Source organism: Drosophila navojoa, chromosome 4 (assembly GCF_054131105.1).
Source record: "Drosophila navojoa isolate 15081-1374.11 chromosome 4, UAZ_NAV_1.0, whole genome shotgun sequence".
Lineage (NCBI taxonomy): Eukaryota > Metazoa > Arthropoda > Insecta > Diptera > Drosophilidae > Drosophila > Drosophila navojoa.
Genome location: NC_142892.1, coordinates 17,046,375 through 17,051,347, shown reverse-complemented (window position 1 = coordinate 17,051,347; position 4,973 = coordinate 17,046,375). Strand labels below are relative to the sequence as shown.

Here is a 4,973-nt window from a genome sequence, read left to right as displayed (position 1 = left end):
ATAGCAAGTTATATTAAAAATAATTTCTATTTATTTCATTAAAGTCTTGAAAAAATTTTATTAAAACCAATGTATTTTATTTATTTTTTGAAAAAAAAAAAAAAAAAAAACAAAAATTGTCTGAGCATATTAAATTCTTCAAAATAAACATATTAAAATATTTCGTAATAGAAATCTATTCAATATCTAGTTTAAAATACTTGAATTTAATTTGAGATTTATAAGGAATATTTTATAGTTATACATTTTTAAAATATATTTTATTATATTATTTTATAAATATTATTATTATTATTACCTTTATTACTAAAATGCATATATTTTACAAATTAATTATTATTTTATTTATATTATTCCATAATAATATATATTTAAGTGGATTTTTGCCCACTGTGCAACAGATCGCGTCGTCCGTCTGCCAAATGGCAGCAGCAGGGTAACCACAGCGAATCAAGTGAGTTTATGCGGGTCACCCTCCACTTGGCATATGATTTGTTACAATACGAAGAGCCAAAAACAACAAAAAAAAATACGCAGAGAATAAAAAATAAATAAAAAGAGCAATGCATTATCGAGCCGGCCGCACAATAATGTTAACGAGCAGCGCTTTCAGAGATTACAATCAGTGACAAAAGGCGCTGCAGAGAGTCAAAAGGATGTGAGTGCTGCTGCTCCTGGCTACGGGCTGGACTCGACCCGTTCGCCACTTTGGCAAATGGACTCTGCTGGTGCATAATTTTTTGGACTCTGTGGCACACACAGCTGCCGCTGCTGCTGCTGCTGCCATAGCCAAAACTCAGATTTATCGCGGCCAGCATATGGGACGGATTTCCAATCAATATTTGGCGGATGTAGCAGATGTTGGGTCAGAAAATTCAGCTTGATTAGCCACGGGAACGACCAGTTGTAAGTCTCAAAATAGCTATTTAGCAGCTAATAACCACTTGTGCAATGCGACAGTGTGACAAAGTGATCTTCAAAGTTCAGCAAGGTCTCCACCGCTGATAATACCAGTCTGCGCCGAGCTCCATCAAATAACACAATTTGTTGCTTTATTATTGTAAACGGGTTTTTCGCTGAATAAACCATTTGCATACATAATTTATTCAACAACAACAAAAATACACCAGAAACCACTTGAGCGCCAACGTCGTTGCATTGATTTAATGACTTAGTCACTCAGTCGGCAACTGGCTCGTTGGTCTAGGGGTATGATTTCCGCTTAGGGTGCGGGAGGTCCCGGGTTCAAATCCCGGACGAGCCCAAGTCAAAGAAATTTTTTATTTTTTTATTTTTAATTTGTATATATAAGTAGAATTGTTAAGATAAGTATATTTTCGTTTATGTTTGGCCTGATAAGCAAATAAAAGATTAAATATATTTCTTATGATTATTGCTATCAACTTTTTAGCATTGCTTGCTTCGCTCGCAGAAATTCGATAGCTTCTTCCACTTGAACTTTACAGTTCAAACACTTATAATTAGTTAGACTTTATATGGCCTCTTAAATGATAAGAACAATTAAAGGCATACAATTACCTGAACCCCCATTTTCCATTGTAGAAAAGTGCTATTTGGGCGACAAAGGCGAGGCTTCGATTACCAGACGATGTTGACAGGTTGAGCGACGGCCAAAAGCCAGCAATGTACTCTCTCTCTCTCTCTCTATCTCATGGAGCATTTAAAGTGCATGCGTCTGGCCCAGCGACCGACCTGACACTCACGGGCGGCCAGGCGCTGTGCTCCACCGGTCTGGCTTTGTGGCTATTTGAAAACCGACGCCCCACAACGCGCACTCGAGACACGGAGAAAGAGACAGGGACAGAGACAGACAGACACAGACTGATCCCTTGTCTGAGAGTATCCCAATGAATTTATATGCATTGAAAATTAACACAACAAACTTTTTGGCTTGGCTGACAAGAGCAGAGTGCGAGAGATAGCGGGAGGGGGGAGAGAAGAGGTGCCTCGGGAGCTTATGTCTGTCATTACTGTTTAAAATGCAGAGACCAAAATCCATTTGCCCAGCCAGTGGCTGCTGGTGCACATGTATCCCATTTGGGCTGATGTATCCGATTGCATCCATAACAGCTGGAAGCACGTAAATCCCATTGTTTCATGCGTTTTGCATGAGGAGTTTCCAAGTCTGCGCTGTCGATTTCAATGCCAAAGCCCCAGGCGATTCGGACGGCTGCCGGAGCTGCATTTGATAGGCCGTAATGTGCGAGTATTGAATATACTCTTTTCTTTTCTCTCCACTTCTCTCCTCTTTTTTTTTTTTATAGCTGACAAATGCAGCCCGAAAAGGGGCGCTCTTCCCGCAGCCAGCAGCCTGTGGTTAACTCTTCGCTCAGCTTGGGCTGAAGCACGCGTCTCTGTCGCCTGCGGACTCTGCAATTGACTTGAACCCGTGGCGCATCAATTGTTGGCTGCGGTTTGTGTGATTTTTATGATGAGGCCCGAGGGCATCAGCATCAGCAGCAGCATCAGCGGCAACAAATGCGAGAGCTCGTTTTGATTGCCCTGCCGGAAGCGGCGCTCAGGTTACATTTTAGCAACGTTTAAGCCAAGCATAAAATGGCCACTGAAATAGGAGAAGTAGCATGTGCAGCTACAGTGGTAATTGACAGCGAACAAATAGACGAAGGCAGACATATCAATGAAAGGTTTTTGCATCAAAAATATAGTTGTAAATAAATGCGAAAAGATTGATAATAATATTTTTAAATTAAATCAAATTATAAATATTTTTACTATTAAAATTGTATATAACAAATATTCATTACAATTCAAATAATTACAAAATAAAATATTTATGATAATAATAACAATAATTATAATTTAAATAAATTTAAAGTTTTAATTTTACACATATACATACATACATACACATTATATGACCCTCTCTACTGTGTCCTTCTTTCTGTGAGCTACTGTACATGTGAATTAAATATGTTGTCTTAAAAATAGGTGTTGCTAGGCCGCAAGCTTTTAACTCAGGCAAACACATAAACACACGCACCCACGCTCCCATACACGGTCATTCTCACACTCATACATAGCCTCGCACAACTGTTGAATAAACTTTTGTATGTTGCGTGCGTATGTTATCTAATATTACTTGCTCTATAAATAGCTTGCGTTTGTAGTCTGGCAGAGGCAAAAGCAACAACTCAGCTGCTAGCTCGTCGCTCGCAACATGTCAGGATGGCCGAGCGGTCTAAGGCGCCAGACTCAAGAGCTAAACTCTTGCCTTCGTAACGAAGGTTGTGTGTGAGCGTTCTGGTCCTCTCTGAGGGCGTGGGTTCGAATCCCACTTCTGACAAGATCTTTTTATATTTTTTTTTATTTTTTTATTTTTTTTATAATGTGTTGCCTAACATTTTTGAGTTTTGGTGCCACTTATTATTAAGAGCTAACTCACATGCTTCGCAATAAATATTTCATACATTCAGTTTTAGATTTTAAAGGATGATCCTTGCTACTGAATTAATTTTTATACATTTGCCAACCCTCGCCAACGTGTCAGGATGGCCGAGCGGTCTAAGGCGCCAGACTCAAGAGATATAAACTCTTGCCTTTGTAACAAAGGTGAAAATGTGAGCGTTCTGGTCCTCTCTGAGGGCGTGGGTTCGAATCCCACTTCTGACAAAGTTCTTTTTACTACAAACTTGAATATGTTTATTATATTATTTTAAATTAATATAAAAAAAAGTACGTACATACATACAATTCCTATTTTGTTTGTAACAGAAAGTTGAATAAAATGAATAACAAATAATATGATAAATATACTGCTTAGGAAAAATGTTCTTTTGAACACAAATTTAAAGTAATTAGTTTCCTTTTATTGATTTGTTTATGTAGAGATATAAATAATAGATAACAAAGCGCTACTACAGAATATGCCACTGCTGTGACGTTAATTTTTAGCCAGTTTTTCATATGTGTCAGGATGGCCGAGCGGTCTAAGGCGCCAGACTCAAGAGCTTTACGTCTCTTACCTTTCATAGAAAGGTGTGTGTATAGATGAGTTTTCTGGTCCTCTATGAGGGCGTGGGTTCGAATCCCACTTCTGACAAAGTCTTTTTTTTACGTTTTCAAGTACTCTTATTAAATATTTTAAGGATGTTTAATCCCTCTTTATGTCGCCTAAGCCGTAGCAAATTAGTTTTTCCCCAACTGAAGCATATTAAATATTTATAACACATCATTGTTGTACTTCTACTCATACCTTATACAATATATATGTATATATGCAGCTGTTGTTTTTCCTATGTCGAACTACCCAGACTTTAATCCCACTTCTCATAAACAAATTACCCGCTGTGCCTTCTTAAAACCCAGCACGCCTGCAACTAATTAGTTTGGTTTTATATTCATTTTTTTCTCTCATTACTTTTTTGTCATGTTGCAAGACTAGCTCAACAACACGAGTGCTCGAGTGTGCGTGTGTGTGTGTGTGTGTGTGTGCCTCCACTGCTTCCTTACCTTAGTCAATAGGGGAATTTTTCATTCTGTCGACTGCACTTGAGTGCACTTGTTAAGGTTCTGGGCTGCCACCTACGCTCGGTAAGCCACCGACAACAACAACAACAGCAGCAACAACAACAGGAAGAACTACAACAAAGGTCGAAGACGCACGTGGCACAATGGGCACGCAATCAAACACCCTCCCGCTCCGCATTCCCCCTTAACTTGTCTGTGCAATGGCCAACTCGAAACTCAATTTAAATCCAGTGCATATGCAAAGTGTCACGTAATTTCAATTACACAGAATGGAAAACGCAGCAGAGAAAACTGCACAAGAGGCGAGAGTAAAAAATGAAAAAAAGAAAAAAAAAAAAAACGAACTCTCGCCCAGTTTACAAACTAAGCCAAGAGCGACGGCTGGTGCGTGGCATGCCCCAAAAGTGGGCGCCCCAGCGCGTGTTGCATGTCAATCATGACTGCACCGGCTGCCCTTCAGACGC

At 39.2% G+C, this 4,973-nt stretch overlaps 4 non-coding genes across 4 annotated transcripts; all 4 read left to right on the top strand.

Annotated features, from left to right (window-relative positions):
* Positions 1-1,192: 1,192 nt before the first annotated feature.
* TRNAP-AGG (transfer RNA proline (anticodon AGG)) lies at positions 1,193-1,264 on the top strand. The gene has a single exon. It is a non-coding gene; the product is annotated as a tRNA-Pro (tRNA).
* Positions 1,265-3,201: 1,937 nt separating this feature from the next.
* TRNAL-CAA (transfer RNA leucine (anticodon CAA)) lies at positions 3,202-3,325 on the top strand. The gene is made up of 2 exons: positions 3,202-3,239; positions 3,281-3,325. It is a non-coding gene; the product is annotated as a tRNA-Leu (tRNA).
* Positions 3,326-3,524: 199 nt separating this feature from the next.
* Positions 3,525-3,651, top strand: TRNAL-CAA (transfer RNA leucine (anticodon CAA)). Its single transcript has 2 exons — positions 3,525-3,562; positions 3,607-3,651. It is a non-coding gene; the product is annotated as a tRNA-Leu (tRNA).
* A 298-nt stretch (positions 3,652-3,949) lies between these two features.
* TRNAL-CAA (transfer RNA leucine (anticodon CAA)) lies at positions 3,950-4,081 on the top strand. Its single transcript has 2 exons — positions 3,950-3,987; positions 4,037-4,081. It is a non-coding gene; the product is annotated as a tRNA-Leu (tRNA).
* Positions 4,082-4,973: the final 892 nt, after the last annotated feature.